We start from the raw sequence: 17,900 nt of genomic DNA on the forward strand, positions 1-17,900 counted from the left end.
TCAAATGGATACATCCATCTTAAATAAACTGGACCACAATATCTTAGTTCTCTAACCAAGTGAACTGTCAAATGGATCATTATATCAAAAAATGCCGGCGGGAAATATTTCTCCAACTCACACAATACCTCAACAATTTCATCTCTTAGGTAACTTTAGCGGATCAATCACCTTACAACACAGTGACTTGAAAAACAAGCATAACCTTGTGATTACATCTCGAACTCTCCTAGGCAACACAGATCGAATGACAACTGGTAGCAAATGTTGCATTAGAATATGACAATCGTGAGATTTCATGCTAGTCAAAATACAACTTTTCATGTCTACCAATGACCTTATATTTGAGGAATATCCGTCTGGAACTTTTATATTAAACAAACATCTGCAAATTTCCATTCTTTCCTCTTTAGTAAGAGTGTAAGCTGCAGGAGGTAAATATGTTCGTCTCTTATCTGGTTTTGGAGTTAATTCATCTCTTATACCCATTGCAACCAAGTCTTGTCTAGCCTTAATTCCATCCTTAGTTTTCCCAGGAATATTCAACAAAGTGCCAATCAAACTATCACATACATTTTTCTCTATGTGCATAACATCTAAATTATGACGTATAAGTAAGAAAGGCCAATATTCAAGTTCGAAGAAAACAGATTTCTTTTTATAACACCCTTTTGGCTCCTCCACAACCTTGGCCTTGCGACTACGTTTCATCTTTGTAGGTGTACGAACTTTGGGCTTCCCTAACTTGAACACAATTTTAGACATCTTCTCAAGTACTTGGATCCCATTCAATGGCTCAGGAGCCTCTTCAAACTCTTGTTTACCATTGAATGCCTTCTTCCAAGTCCGAAGTTTATGCGTATTAGGCAAGAACTTCCTATGTCTCATATAACATATTTTCCGAGAGTGTTTCAAGTATTCAGAACATGTTTTTTCTTGACAAACAGGGCAAGCTTTATATCCTTTCACACTAAACCCAGATAAATTTCCATAAGCAGGAAAGTCATTAATTGTCCACAATAAGACCGTTCTAAGATTAAATTCTTCCTGCCTATACGCATCATAAACCTTAACCCCTTCATCCCACAAAGTTTTCAAGTCATCTATAAGAATAGCTAGATAGACGTCAATATCATTACCAGGTTGTTTAGGTCCTGGTATCAACAAGATCAAAATCGTAAACTTTCTCTTCATACACAACCATGGGGGTAGATTGTAAATAACAAGCATAACAGGCCAGCAACTGTACTTACTGCTAAGGGATGCATGTGGATTAAACCCGTCAGTCGAAAGACCTAGACGAATATTACGAGATTCATTTCCAAAAGAAGGCCACTTCAAATCAACTCTCTTCCAAGCAAGGGTGTCAGCTGGATGTCTTAATTTACCATCCTTTATTCTTTCATTAGCATGCCACGACAAACTTTTAGCATGTTCGACATTTCTAAACAATCGAATGAAACGAGGAATTGGCGGAAGGTACCACAAAACTTTGGCAGGTACTCCTTCCTTGACATCATCACCATTTCTTTTCTTTTGCCATCGTAACTCACCACAAGTAGGACACGATTTTGCGTCTGCAAAACTATTTCGATATAATATGCAATCATTAGGACATGCATGAATTTTTTCGTACTGCATGCCTAATGAGCATAACGTCTTCTTTGCCTCATAAAATGAAATTGGAATTTCATTATCTTCAGGCAATAACTCCTTCAAAAAACCAAATAATTCAGTAATGCTTTTATCACTCCAGCCATGTTTAGCTTTTAGATTGTACAACCTAAGAAGCGCAGATAATTTTGTAAATCTTGTACAACCAGGGTAAATTGGTTTCTCGGCATCATTAAGGAGTGTCTCAAACTTATTTGAGTCTACTCCTGATCCATAATGTGCGTCGTCAATCATTTCATCTAATGGATCCCAGTTCTCCTCCACTATATTCCTCCTCACTCCTTTTGGTCTACCTGGCAGAGTTGGAGCAATCGAAGCTATCTCCCCATGGTAATACCAAATTATGTAACTCTTGTCGATCTCATTGAAACATAAGTGTTTAATCTTTTTAAGATCCATCTTTTTAACATTTCCACACTTAAGACATGGACAATAAGTAAAATTTGGGTCTTTCACATTTTCCGAACAAAACCTTAAGAACAAATCGACCTCGTTCCTATATTCCGCAGATAACCTATTCGCTGACATCCACTTTTTATCCATATTGTTATCCCCATTTCCTGCAGGGGCTTTGGGCCTTCGCCCTGGCCCGCGGTCAGAGGGCCAGCTCGGCGCATGGGCCCGGCCCAAGGTCCCTTGGTTTGAAGATTGCCCAAGGGGACTGGTATGGACCAAGGACTCTAGACTGGGCCCATTGGAGGGGTCTGGGACGTCCCTCCGGGTTTTTCCTCAGCAAGAACGGTCCGGACGATGTCCAGAGTGCCCAGACCGTCGCGGCCTACGCGTTCCTGTCCCGGACCCTGGTATGGTCCGGGCCTATGGTAAATGGAGCGGGCCAACGGTAAACGGATCTGGATCACCTCCTCCCCGATCGAAGGGCCAAGCGTCCGGGATCCTGAAGCCGCCTCATTTCGCGTGGGCATTGTCCCCCACTTTTCGCCTGCAGAAAGGGTCGCCTCAAGATTGCACACTGATGTGTCAGGACTGCGCAGCCAAGTACCCTGACCGGTCTTGTCTCCTGAATCAGCCTCGTGACTCGAAGTGGTCAGAGCCAAAGCGCCGTTTTGTCGGGCGAGACTTGCTTCTCAGGTCAACCAATTGGACCTTAGCTGGTTTGAATTTCATGTATTTTATACCTTTTTGTATTGGGCCTCCATTAGAAAGGCCCCTTGTACCCATTTCTCTGATGGGCCCGGGTCGGATCCGGCCCAGACCCGGTATTCCCCTCAGCTTATAAATACAAGCTGTAGAACAATGTAAAGGGGTCTTCGGAGGGAAAAATGGCAGAAACTCTGTTCAGATATTACTAGAAAACTCCATTGTAAAAGCTTCTTCTAGCTCTAATATATATAGACTCGTGGACTAAGGCTAGTTAACGCCCCAACCACGTAAAAACCCCGTGTCGACCTTCTACTTTCATTATTATTACTAGCAAATATTATTCATTAATAGAGTTGCCGAAAATCTCGGTTAACACATATATTCTCCTATGCCTATGAAAAAGAAAAGAAACAACACTAAATAAGCACGTGATAAAGTTGTATGTCTATATAAAACTAATCTTTTATTATCCTAGATAAAATCGGGCAGCATTTCCCCTATAATAGTGACCTAACCATCTGCATGTGAATATCAAAACAAACAATTCAAACAACATACAATAAGTTTCTTCCTTATAGAATGTCTATATAAAACTAATTGTTTATTATCCTAGATAAAATCGGGCAGCATTTCCCCTATAATAGTGACCTAACCATCTGCATGTGAATATCAAAACAAACAATTCAAACAACATACAATAAGTTTCTTCCTTATAGCTCCGCAGCACACAGTCAAATTTCTCAGAACCTACTTCACTAATACACATAAGTTCTCAACCTTCCGTTATCACCGCAGCACACAATTTTAATCTCAGAACCTACTTCACTATGGATGAATATTTAAGATATTCAAACTCCTCTAACATTTGTTTAATAATATTAAAAGTAGAAGTAAGAGAATATATATGTACCTCTTGCAATCTTTAATCCAAAAGCTAGCAAAATTACTTCACTTAGTAATCAAATTCGCTATTAAATCCACAAACCAATAAAATTAAATTAATAAATAATAAATAAAACATCACTAAATATCTAGCAATATATAATGTATTATTGTAATTTTAGAAACTTAATTACCTCAAATGTGTGATTGATATAGGAATTTTGATGCAAAATACTCTCTAAAATCTCACCACAAAAATCACAACCTATATGAAATTAATTTAATTAATATGTTAAACATTACTAAACAAATATCACTAAATATCTAATAATAGTAAATGATATTGGTAAACAAATAAAAAAAATCTCAATGTGCCACTAATTATAACCTCAACCAAAAATCAATATAAAATTTCATAACCTAAAAACTTAATAATAAACAAAAACATAAAAATTTTCATATATTTATATTTTATAAATTATTTAATAAATTTATTTTAACATAACTATATATATAATAAAATAGTTACAATTTAAAAAAAAAAATCAAATATACAAAAATATATCTAAATTTCGAAATAAAAAATGATAAAAATTTAAAAAAATCATGAACATATATACTCTAATGAAATCTATACAATGTGATAGGTTAAATTAAAAAAAAACTAAAAAATCATAAATCCCTAAAAACTTCCATGGAAAAACCACAAAATCCTACAATGTATATAAAAAATGCATAAAAATGTAAAACTAACACAAAATCATGTATAGTACTCATCCTAATACAAAATCTATGATTTATTTGCAAAATAATTAACTAAAAATTAATAAAATAAAATAAAAACTTACCTTAGAACCCTAAAAAACGCAGCCCCAATTTCTCTCTTCTGGTTTGCATGCTCTCGGGTTGGTAGGAAGAGAAAGATTATTTGGTATATATGAAGGAGCACATCCAACGTCTCCCACTGGGAGACGTGGGACACGTGGCACTTCTCCCAGTGGGAGACGTTGGATGTAATCCCATGCACATCCAACATCTCCCACTGAGAGACGTAGGACACGTGGCACGTCTCCCAGTGGGAGACGTTGGATGTAGTCCCATGCACATCCAACGTCTCCCACTGGGAGACGTGCCACGTGTCCCACGTCTCTCAGTGGGAGACGTTGGATGTACCCATAATCACTACCCCAACCTATTTCCAACGTCTTCCACAATTTTTAATGTCTTCTAATTGTAGCCGTTAATATACACTTTCAATGTCTTACACCATTAGACATTTAAAATCCCTGATAAGTTTTAATGTCTTACACCATTGGTGTAAGACATTGTAGGGAGTCATTGTATATCAAATTTGTTGTAGTGATCAGTTTGAAATTCTTTATAAAATTTACTAAAATTGATGAACTTTATACATATCATATATAACTATATCATATATTATAAGAAGTGACATTAGGTTTCGTATATATATATATATATATATATATTAGATACAAGTAACGTACAATATGTATATTTGCTTCGTTTTATTTATATAATTTATTACTTATTTTTATCAAATTTATATTAATATCATATAAATTTGAAATAAATATGCTATTTTAATTAAATAATTTATTTATTTTTGTTTAAGTTTATGTTTGTTATAGTTTGTTCTTGTTTAAGTATATGAGAGTAATAACAATAGATTATATATTATATATTTAATGTAATTATTAAATATTATACGTTAATATTCTGTTAAAGTTAACTTTTAAAAAATAAAAATCGTTAAAACCAAAAGTTAATAAAACCGTTAAAACCAAAAAATTTCCAAATCTACACACTTATTATATATAGAGATATAATAATGGTACATTATTATTCTACTAATACCACGTACGTACTCGTTGCCAAGCAATTTTTTTGGCTGTTGTTATCTCCACTTTCCTTAGTTTCCTTACTCTCACGAATACTGCCCAAGCCCATAATATAGAAGACACTCAAACAATGAAGAAGCGCATATATTTCCGAAGAGTATTTTTTTACTAATTAAATGATTTTTTTCTATTTTAAATTTAATTTTAAAAAACTATTTTTAAATGGGCCAATATGGAGCGTACATGTGGGTCAAGAGTCAGCTTTTAACGGAGTTAATAGATTGAACACCGACGGATACCAACAAAAGTGGACATTAGGTACTTTTTCCCACACAAAAAAAGGGAAAAGTTGAGAACTACCCACTTTTAAGAGTAATCAACTAAAACTAGACATTAAATATATTTAGTTAAACTTTACCTATTATTATTGTGAAACTTCCCAAATTACCCTTATTTGAGCACATGGTTTTAAGTGTTGTTATATTATGTATTATATGTGTCATATTATATTATAGTTAAATTGGAAATGAATTTTAATTGTACTGTGTCATAGTTATGTGTGAAAACTATATTTATAGGATTGTATTTTATATATAAAAAATTATTCTTTAAAATGTAAACATCAAGGCTTAAAATCTAAACAACAATATTTTAAAATTTAAACCACAAAGTTTAAAATGTAAACAACGATCCTTTACAATATAAACCTCAAGATATAAAATCTAAATCAAGACACTTTAAAAGTTCAACTACAAGACTTAAAATCAAAACCACAACTCTTCAAAATGTAAACTACAAAGCTTAAATATAAACCAGGCTTAAAATTCAAGTGTTAAAAAGGTAGAAAGATAGTATCACACCAAGCAGTTTTAAGCATCAACACACATGAAATATAGTTGAGGCATTTTATCAAACATATAAAGGGTATGAAAATCAACTCAAGCAAACCAGTAAACCATTATTGAATCTTTCGTTGTTAAAGATAATATAAACAAGGTTTATATATATAAATATACTTATACTACAAGTAATTTAAACGGGTCATGTATATGAAATAAGTGTATAGTAACAGGTTGAGTGGAACTTGGAGAAGTAGCAGAGTCCACAGCGGAGGTTGGCAACGAGATGGAGGTCCAGTCATAGCTGGGAGATCTCTCAGCTCTTGGAGTTGCTCATGGTTAGGACTCGGAGGAGATGAATATGGAGGGGGCTGCGGCTGCCAATTGTGAGTGAGGATTTCATTATAACTTCTTAGAGCTTGTAATTTCTGAGCCTCGCTTGCATCGGTGAGAGACCATCAGTTTTTGGCGCACGTGGTATCGAAGTCGGACGACAGCTAGACGGAGATCCGCCATAGATGGGTGAAGAAGATGACGTATATGTCCTGTTGGGGAAGATGTGGGTACTGAGTTTCAGTGAGAAAAAGGGTATTATGGGAAGAGACACTAAAAAACTGGGCATAAATGAAAGAGTTTTAAATAACTGGTTAAAAATTGAAGGTGCTCTCTAAAAATGGGTATTCCATTTAATTTTCCCAAAAAAAAAGGGATTAATTCACATGTTTTTCAAAACATTAGGTATTTTTGCACTAATTCCCCTTTATTTACAAAAAACTCACTTTTTAATTCTTCACCAAATTAAAAAAAAACACACTTTTTAAAAAATATATATATATATACATCTCTTCTATATAAAAAGTAGGTAGATAACAAATTTTTTTCGTTTTAACAGTTTGTTTTTTAATTTTATTGGAATATTCTAAATATTTAACGTAATATACATTAAAAATCTAATTAAAAATAAATATTTATTAATTATATTAATATAAATTCAAATTTAAATGTTATAAAATATCAGTATTATAATAATATGTAATACAAGACTTTCTTAATATGAATTTAAATGTTATAAAATATTATTATGTATATAATCCTATTTTTTTTACAAATTATATTAATATGAATTTAAATATTATAAAATATTATTATAATAATATTTAATACAAAAATATTTAATACTTATATTAATATAAATTTAAATATTATAAAATATCATTATAATTATAACATCTAATACATAATCTTAATTTTTATTAAAAAAATTATCATTTATGTTTAAAAATATTATCATATTATATATATATATATTTAAATCATAAAGAATGTTTTGGTTTAAATGTCATAAAGTATCATTATTATAATAATATTTAATATAAGATTAGACATTTAATACTTATATTAATATAAATTTAAATATTATAAAATATTATTATAATACTAATATATAATACATAATAAAAATTATCATTTATGTTTAAAAATGTTATCATATTATATATATTTTAAAAAAATTATAGACAATATTATGGTTTAATTTTTCATTTAATATGTTTATGCCATTTTTTTTATATATAATATTGTTCATTTATTTGAAATGTATATGACAATGATAAAAATTTAAAAAAAATAATTAATAAATTCTATAAATAAATTTAAGTGCATTTTACGTTGGTTGTATCTAGTGTATATATATACTAGGTAGAAGCAACGTACAATGTATATTTACTTAGTTTTAAAGTTGTAAACATTGTCAATAATTTTAATAAAAATTGGTTCATTATTTTTTTTTAAATATATATAATAGAATGAATTATAGTTCTATAATATATATAAATATCTATATCAATAATTTCTACATATATGACATTTAAACATAACGTTGATATATATGTTTACATGGTTAAATGACATATATATAAAATACAATAATATTTAAAAAGAAATTAATAATAAAATAAAATAAGAATAGAAAAAGTCATAGTGTAGACAATAGTACATGTGCATTAACTATTTTTAGTTCCTAATGTATCTCGCAATGTCCTTTGGTGAATTTGATGAATAAAAAAGTTCTAATCACTTGATAAAAAACAAAGTATCACACAAATTTATAAGATAAAAAAATGATATATATGCATTTATTATTTTTTAAATAAATATGATTTAATTATTTAAATTATCATAAAATATCATAAAAATATCCTATATATTTTAATTAATTTATTTTTGTTTAATTTTATGTTTGTTCTAGCTTTTAAATTTGGTAGTGACAACAAAATATTATTTATTATATATTTAATATAATATTAAGTTTAAGTTTAATTAAATTTTATTTAAATTACAAAATACATAGTCTTATTATTTTTAAATAATTATCGTTGTAAAATATCTCAAAAATATCTTATTTTAATTTTCTTAATTATTTATTTAATTTTAAGTTATGTTTACAATTTACCGTTAAATATAAGAATATTACGTTAAAGTTAGCAAAAATAAAAAATAAAAAACCGTTAAAACCAAGAATTTCTATTATCTATACACTTATTATATTAATGAGTAATGACATATATAAATGACAAAATAACTTGATGATACACAAAACAAAATGAACTAACTAAAATATCTTAAATCCACACTCTTTTATAATAGTTATAGATAAAAATGGCTTAATTGTTTTTGTTTTCATGTTTCGGTTCATCATCTCGTATATTTAAAAATGTTTATACATTTTTAGACCCTGTATTTTGTCTCATTACTTGTTTGGATCCTGTGTTTTGACAAATTATTTTTTGGACTATGTGTTTTGTAAAATAGTTCAAATAGGTCCCTAAACCTGATTTTGATGAACAAAAATTGAATATAACAACATAGTTATTAGATAGAATGACTGTATTTTTGTTTTGAGCTGTTCGTTTGATGAATTATTTGTGATTTTAGTTAAAAAAAAAACTTTGATCAAAATCGGGTTTAGAGGTCTATTTGAACTATTTTAGAAAACACATGGTCCAAAAAGTAATTTATTAAAATACAGAGTCCAAATAGATAATGAGGCAAAACACATGATCTAAAAATGCAAAATCCCATGTAAAAAAACAATATGAATCAAATTATTGGGCCCTACCTGAAGCACATCATGTTCACATGCAGCATCATCACCAATCAAAACTCTGCAATTTCATTTATTTGAAACTTTGTTTTTATTAAAGGTTATATGATTTGGATATAGTAAAATATATGTAAATCATTTTTCAAAGTTTTGAAGAATTAAAAAAAATATTTATAATAGAGATATAATTGCAATGATTTTGGTTATAATATTCTAGTCGGATAGAAGTAGAATTTCTTAGTGCCTGATTGATTCGCGATTGAAAAAATATATTTTTAGAAAGTGTGTTCTGTAATGAAAATTTGAATTTAATGATTGAAAACATATTTCTAGAAAAGTAATTGGTTCATTTTTTGTAAATCATTTTTAAATTTTAAAAAATGAAATTTGTGATTGGTAAGAAATTTGAAAATATAACATAATATGTGTTATACCCAGATTTCGAGCCATAGTGAATGTGACCTCGAAAGTTGAGTTCGCAACAAATGGTCTCGCAAGGATTGGGATATGCTCCAGAATGGTATATCGAGTCTGAGAAGTACGATGTATGATCTCGAATGTGGTGACCTCGAAATGATCTCGATCTCGAAAGGTAGCTCTGACAACGCCCTCATCTTCAGGAACAACTTCGGAGCAGGGATCTTGAGCTCGATGTACTATCTCGAAAGAAATGTTAGCTCGGGAGATGTCAGTGGCTCGCACAATGACGTGAAACCTGAGATGCTAAAGTCTTGGAGATACGCTATAACCACCTTGAATATCTACAAGTATTGTAAACATGAGATGTAATCCTCATTTATTGATGTAAATCCCCAAGAATCGTGGGATATTATTTAGTCAGTTATGCGTTTCCTGGTCTTCAGGGACGTTTCCTTTTTTATCCGATTAAAGGCATTTAAAGCCATTTATTTTATTCACAAAAGAGTAACTACCCAAAATATGTGGGATAGTATTCTGCATCCTTCTCTATAAATAGAGAAGCCATGCACCATTGTAATGGACGGAAATTCTGATCCTTGAGAGAAAACTCTGGAGAATTCATGCTAAAGAATTTTTCAGAGATAATCTTAAGATTAATAACAGAGACTCGTGGACTAGGCAGATTTAACTGCTGAACCACGTAAAAAACCGTGTGCTTGATTTGTTTGTTCCATTTGGCCATCGTTATTCATTGTTTTTGTGCTCTTCTTTTATCTGTTGACGAAAAACGGCGTCAACAGTTTGGTGCTTTCATTGAGAGCCTTAAGCATTCATCCCTGAGAGATTCATGGCCGCAAATAATCAGAACACTCCTGAAGAAAATTACCCAAGGCGTCCTGGAAAACAACCAATGGAGAACCCGGATGCTGATGAAAGAAGTGGGTCCTCTGATTCCCGGGGACCACCACCACAACCAAGGGATGAGGACATGTACTACAATCCTGAGCGTTATGTTCCTATTGAAGAACTAGAAAATCGGCAATTGAAACAGCTGCTGGCAGAAGCCAACAAACGGAATGAGGAGTTGACTAGGATGGCCGCAGAGGCGCAGGTGGCTCAGCCCCCGCCTCCGCGCGAAAACCAAGTCCCTCCTCCAAGGGACGTGCATGTTCCTCCCCGGAGGCCCCGTGGACGTCCACGGAAAGATGCTGCCACAAGGAGGCCGACTCAACCTCCGGCACCAGCAGAGCCATCTGCTCCTTCTAGGCCCCAGAAGAGTACCCGAGCTCGGGTCCCGCCTAATCCACCTGTGGAAGTGCCTGCAGGAACTGAGAATAACCGAGCTCCTGCCGAGGCTCGGACTCAGGTTCCCGGTAGTGCACCGAACGCGACTGACCCATCTCGGGCAAATTCTGGACCCTCTAGGCCGAGGCAAGGGCGGCCACCACCGTCGCCTATACGGTTCCCTCCGTCTCCCGTAAGATATCCTTCACCTCCCCGTAGAAACGCTCAACCTGATCGAAATCAGGATCAAGGGCGTACAGGGGAAAGACAAGAAAACAGGGAGACATTCCGGGAGCGGAGAGGCGCGCCATCTGAGAGAAGTCAGACGTCTCGGTCTCGCACTGCGGAGACGAGGCGACGTGGAAAGAATCCACCACGAAATGACCGATCAATGAGTTTCACCAGTGACGAGTCCGGAGAGACCAGGTCTGTCAGTAAACACGACCGAGGTCGCAAAAATACTGGAAGTCGAAAGAATCGTCCTGACCTGCGGAATCATCTAAATCAGAGCAGGGGGAAGGGAGATCAGACAAATCCGGACCTAAGGAATCACCTAAATGGGCGTAGAGATCCCTCACGAAGGCGCGAGCCTGGGATCATGATCAATGACTGTCAATTCCAGACACCACCCAAGGACCCAGTCCAAGAAAGGATTGATCAGCTCGAAAAAGCCTTTAGGCTTTTAAAGAATGAACGAGGGAATGGTCGATGCGAGGACTCTGATGAGGAACTCGAGCCGTTCGCTCCACATATTTCCAACACTCAGTTTCCTCAAGGGTTTCAGATTCCTCACGTCCCAGCGTTTGAAGGAAAAACCGACCCATGTAGCCACCTGAGTACATTCAACACTATTATGAGAGCTAGTAACGTGGGTTACGAGCGCAGGTGCATGTTGTTTCCAACATCATTGGCCGGACCTGCCAAGAGTTGGTTCGAGAAGTACAAGAGACACTCGATAACTTCATGGGATCAGTTGTCTAGAGACTTCAAGAAGCAGTTCCGAAGCTATGATGGGAGTCAGACCAGAGGCATCCACTTTGACTAACGTCCGACAACAGCCGGGCGAAACACTGAAAAGCTACCTGACAAGATTTAATCTAGAGGTCGCCCGAGCTCGAGATGTGGATGACAGTGGGCACCTGATGGCTATCCGAGCTGGTGTGTTACCCGGAAGCACCCTTTGGGATGACATGCAAGGGAAACCGGTGAGGTCAATAACCGAGTTTAACAGACGGGCGCAGAGATTTGTCAATGTAGAGGAGGCGAGGTCAACGCTCAAGGCGACCTCGCAGACCGAAACTACAACGATAAACATTAACTCCGCCTCAACCTCGGCTGACCTAGCAGCTCCACAGCCTACCTCGGAGAATCCCTCCAAGAGGAAGAAGAGCGAGGGAAATAACCCCGAGTCTAAAGGAGGAAAGAAGAAGAAAGGAGAAAGGTATTTCTCCGTATATAAAGTGCACACCGAGCTCAACGAGTCTCGGGAAAACATATACCTGGCCAATGAAAACCAGGTCCCCTTCAGGCGTCCGGACCCAATGAGGAATCAAAAGTCCAAGAGGGATTGCAGCAAATATTGCCAGTTCCACAGAGACACCGGACACACAACTGATGAGTGCCGACAACTGAAGGACGAGATCGAAGGGTTGATCTCGAGAGGTTATTTCAGGCAGTATGTCAAAAACCAGAGTACTGGACAGACTGCTGCAAGCCAGAGAATAGCCGCGCCTTCGGCGACATAGAATAATAACTCTCAATCTCGGGAAGAAGACAGGCCCCCACCAATAGATGGAGAGGACGTAATAACCATCTCGGGAGGTCCTCATCTCGCAGGAGGGGGTAGAAATGCTCAAAAGCGATACGTGAATGAGCTGAAGACAGGGGACGGGTCTCCCTATGAACCCGAACCAAGGGCACCAAAAAGCCAAAGAGTTGAAACTCAACCTATAACCTTCACCGAGGAAGATGCCTCCCATGTCCAGTTCCCTCATCATGATCCACTAGTCACCACCCTGCAGCTTGCCAACAAAAGAGTGCGCCGAGTTCTCATAGATAATGGGAGCTCAGTTAACATTCTTTATAAAGCAACACTAGAGAAAATGGGACTCTCCCTTCGCGACCTGAAGGCTTGTGCAACCACTTTGTACGGCTTTTCTGGGGAAGGAACCGCCTGTATGGGGTCCATCGAAATCCCTGTGACCTTGGGAGACTATCCAGTCTCGGTGACCAAGATGATGGAGTTCGTGGTAGTAGAGTTACCATCTGCCTACAATGTACTGCTCGGGAGACCCGCCCTGGTCGGGCTGGGGGCAGTTTCATCTGTAAGGCATCTAGCCCTTAAGTTCCCAACTCCGAGCGGGGTCGGAACATTAAGGGGAGATCAATTGGCAGGGAGAGAGTGTTACAGCATCTCTTTGAGGGGAAAGAAACAAATGAGCGCTCAAGCACTCGTTATCATACAAAATAAGGATGGGACGGTTTTAGAAATTGACGAGGAAATCGATCCAAGGATTGAGGAGAAAGTTGACCTCGAACCATTGGAAGAGCTCGAAGAAGTTCAGCTCGACGAAGCTGAACCCTCGAAGAAGGTAAAGGTCGGAAAACACCTCCAAGACGAGGCAAAATAGCAATTAATTTGCTTCCTCAAGAAAAACCAGGATGTCTTCGCATGGTCACACTCAGACATGGTGGGGATAAGCCCAAATGTTGCGAGCCACGCATTGAATATAGACAAAAGCTTTCCCCCGAAGCAACAAAAGCGAAGACAGCTGGACGAGGATAGAAAGAAAGCACTAAAGGAGGAAGTTGACAGGCTGAAAGCAAACAATTTCATCAGGGACGCTTTTTACCCTGACTGGGTAGCCAATCCAGTGTTGGTCCCGAAGCCCAATGGGACGTGGAGAACCTGCATTGACTACTCAGACCTCAACAAGGCCTGCCCAAAAGACTGTTTTCCGCTGCCAAGAATTGACCAGCTCGTGGATGCCACGGCGGGGCATGGCCTGATGTCATTCATGGATGCCTATTCTGGATATAACTAGATTACCATGCATGCCCCCGACCAAGAGCATACGAGTTTCATCACAGATAAAGGGCTCTACTGCTACAATGTCATGCCATTCAGACTCAAGAATGCTGGAGCCACGTACCAGCGGCTTGTAAACATGATGTTTTCAGAGCAAATAGGGAACAACATGGAAGTTTACGTTGATGACATGCTTGTAAAGTCTCAACTTAACAAGAACCATGTTGACGATCTCGAAGAGTGCTTTGGCGTACTCAGAAAGTACAACATGAAGCTAAATCCTATGAAGTGCACTTTTGGGGTGTCTTCGGGAAAATTTCTAGGCTTTATTGTCAACTCATGAGGGATCGAGGCTAATCCCGACAAAATAAAGGCCCTGATTGATATGCCTTCACCTCGGAAGCATAAAGATGTCCAAAGCTTGACTGGGAGGATGGCCGCCCTGGGCAGATTCATCTCGAAGTCAACGGATCGTGGCCTTCCATTCTTCAACTTATTGAAAGGAAGTAAGAAGTTTGAATGGACAGAGGAGTGCGAGCTGGCCTTTCAGGAGCTCAAAAAGAACTTGGCCGAACCACCTATCCTTTCGAAGCCTAAGACGGGAGAAGTATTGTTCCTGTACCTCTCAACCACCGAACACGCGATAAGCGTGGTGCTCGTTCGGGAGGAAGAGAGGGTGCAGAAACCCGTCTATTACATCAGTAAAAGATTACTGGGGGCAGAGTCAAGATATCCATTGATGGAGAAGCTTGCCCTCAGCCTAATCCATTCATCTCGCAAGCTCCGCCCTTACTTTCAGGCACATCCCATCCATGTACTGACAGATCAACCACTTAGACAAGTCCTGTCTAAACCAGAGGCGTCAGGTCGGCTCCTTAAATGGGCTGTTGAGCTCGGACAGTTCGAGATCACCTACCATCCGAGAATGACCATTAAGGCACAAGCCTTGGCAGACTTCATAGTGGAGTGCACTGGTATAGCCAACGACGAGGTAATAACCACGGCCCACGAGCTGTGGAAACTTTACGTCGACGGCTCGTCAAATGAAAATGGAGCGGGGGCAGGAGTTATTCTGATCACTCCTGCAGGGAGAAAATTTCACTCTGCTTTAAGATTTGGCTTTAAAGCATCTAATAATGAGGCTGAGTACGAGGCTCTACTTGCGGGACTACGAATAGCAAAAAAGCTCAAGGCCAAAGCTATACATTGCTACAGCGACTCCTAGCTCGTGGTCAATCAAATCTTGGGGGAATACCAGGCTCGTGGCACAAGAATGGCAGCTTATCTGGAGAAGGCAAAATCCGCATTGGAGTATTTCGAATTTTATGCAATCGAACAGGTTCCCCGAGAACAAAACTCAAATGTAGATGCCTTAGCTCGGCTCGCCACTTCCGCCGAAAATGAAGAGCTGGATGTTATACCCGTAGAACACCTATCAGCACCCAGCATTACTGAGCCAGACGAGGAAGATGTGTGTATGATTGAAACAGAACCAACCTGGATGAGTCCGATAGTTGATTAACTCGAAAATGGAATTCTTCCAAGAGATCGAAATCAAGCTCGAAGTTTGATGTATCAACTTCCTCGTTACACCATTCTGGATGGAAAGTTATACAGAAGAGGGTACTCCATGCCGCTGCTTGTTAGGAAAAATAATATTGCCTCAATGGAAATGGTAAGATAATGTTACAACTCTATACAAAATATTACAATGGACAAGATTGATTAAATAAAGTGTTACAACTCTATAACTGAAAATACAAATAAAACAAAGGAAATGAAGAAGATGATGAAGAAGAAGAGAATAGTAAAATACAACTCAAAACAAAAGTTACAAATAAAATAAAGTGTTTGGACCAAATGAAGAGATTACAACTCTTAAACAAAATATACAAGTAAATAAAACAAGAGAATAAGAAGAAGAAGAATAGAATAAAAGGAAGAATATAAACCACAAACAAACTCTCACTTACACAACCTAAGTGAAGAGGATTGGGGATCACCAACTTGAACAAGGTTTAAAACCTTTGTCCAAAAGCTTATTTCCCCCTAACTCAAGCACTAAGGGATCTCTCTCAGATTTTGGAAATGCTTTATGGAATTATCAAGCCTCAAGGTGTTTCTAGCCAAGTGCTTTAGTGGATAGAAATGGTGTGTCTTACAAGTGAGCATTAGGCTCCTATTTATAGAGTTTAGAGACACCCTTTGAATTTCAAATTCCACCAACCCCCATGGCTGTTACCAATGATAAATTGGGTGTTTTATGGAATTAAAATAGAGATTTGGGAGTTACTTGGCTGTTGGAAACGTTCAAAATTGGATAAAAACCGACTTAGTATGAATCTGTCAGCCACTAGCGCCGCGGCTCTTGGTCAGTTTCAGCAACCAATTTTTTAAGTTTTTTCCAAAACGTTCCAATTTATTCCCACTTGATTTTGTAACTTCCATACACAATATGGGAGTTAAAATCACATCTCTATCAGCCATTTCTCATATGGCTTTAAGAAATTCATCTCAATATTGTGTAACAACAAATCAACACAATAATGGGTGATATTTAGGAGTTACAAATTTGTGATGAATTTGTAACACCAAATATGTTACATGTTTGGATATTTCACATATATCCAAATAATGTAACTCTCTATTATATGTTACAATACGTGACACTCCATGTCACATTTATTTAATCTAAAACATTATATTATAAAATAATATAATATTACATTATATTATAAAATAATATAACACTGCTTAGATGTGTAACCCCTCCCGAGGCTAAAAAGATCATTGAAGAAATTCATGAAGGGTTCTGCGGAGACCATACCGGGGGGCATAGCCTGTCCAAGAAGATTATACGCCAAGGATATTTCTGGCCAACCATTAAAACGGACTCTTTCGAGTACGTGAAAAAGTGCGACAAATGCCAGAGATTCGCAACGATACCCCGAGCTCCACCTTCCGAACTGACCATGTTGACATCCCCATGGCCTTTCGCGGTATGGGGCATCGACCTCATAGGCTCACTCCCAACTGGCAAAGGCGGAGTTAAATATGCTGTGGTCGCCGTTGATTACTTCACGAAATGGACGGAGGCTGAACCATTGGCGACCATAACTTCGAAAAAAATCCTTGATTTCGTGGTAAAGAACATCGTATGCCGATATGGAGTACCAAGAAAGATTGTATCTGATAACGGAACCCAGTTCGATTGCGACTTATTCACCAACTTTTGTAACAAGAACGGTATAATAAAGAGTTTTTCATCAGTGGCTCACCCTCAAGCGAATGGTCAGGTCGAAGCCGTTAACAAAACTCTCAAGAGCTCTCTAAAGAAAAAGTTAGAAGAGGCAAAGGGACGATGGCCCGAGGAATTGCCTCAAGTCCTTTGGGGATATAGGACTACAGCTCGGACATCAACAGGACATACTCCGTTCTCTCTAGCGTACGGCTGCGAGGCGATGTTGCCCATCGAGGTCGAAATTCCGACGATCCGAACTCAGATTTACGATCAAAGTTCCAATCATACTCAGCTCGAAGAAACCCTAGATTTGATCGAAGAAAAAAGAGAAGAGGCTCAGCTGAGAAATGCTGCTTACCAGCAACGAACCACGAGATATATCAATAAGAGGGTTCGAGATCGAAAGTTCGGAGTGGGAGACCTGATTTTGAGACGAGTATTCTTAGCAACCCGAGATCCAGCAACTGGG

Source organism: Humulus lupulus, chromosome 5, assembly GCF_963169125.1.
Source record: "Humulus lupulus chromosome 5, drHumLupu1.1, whole genome shotgun sequence".
NCBI classification, from domain to species: Eukaryota; Viridiplantae; Streptophyta; class Magnoliopsida; order Rosales; family Cannabaceae; genus Humulus; species Humulus lupulus.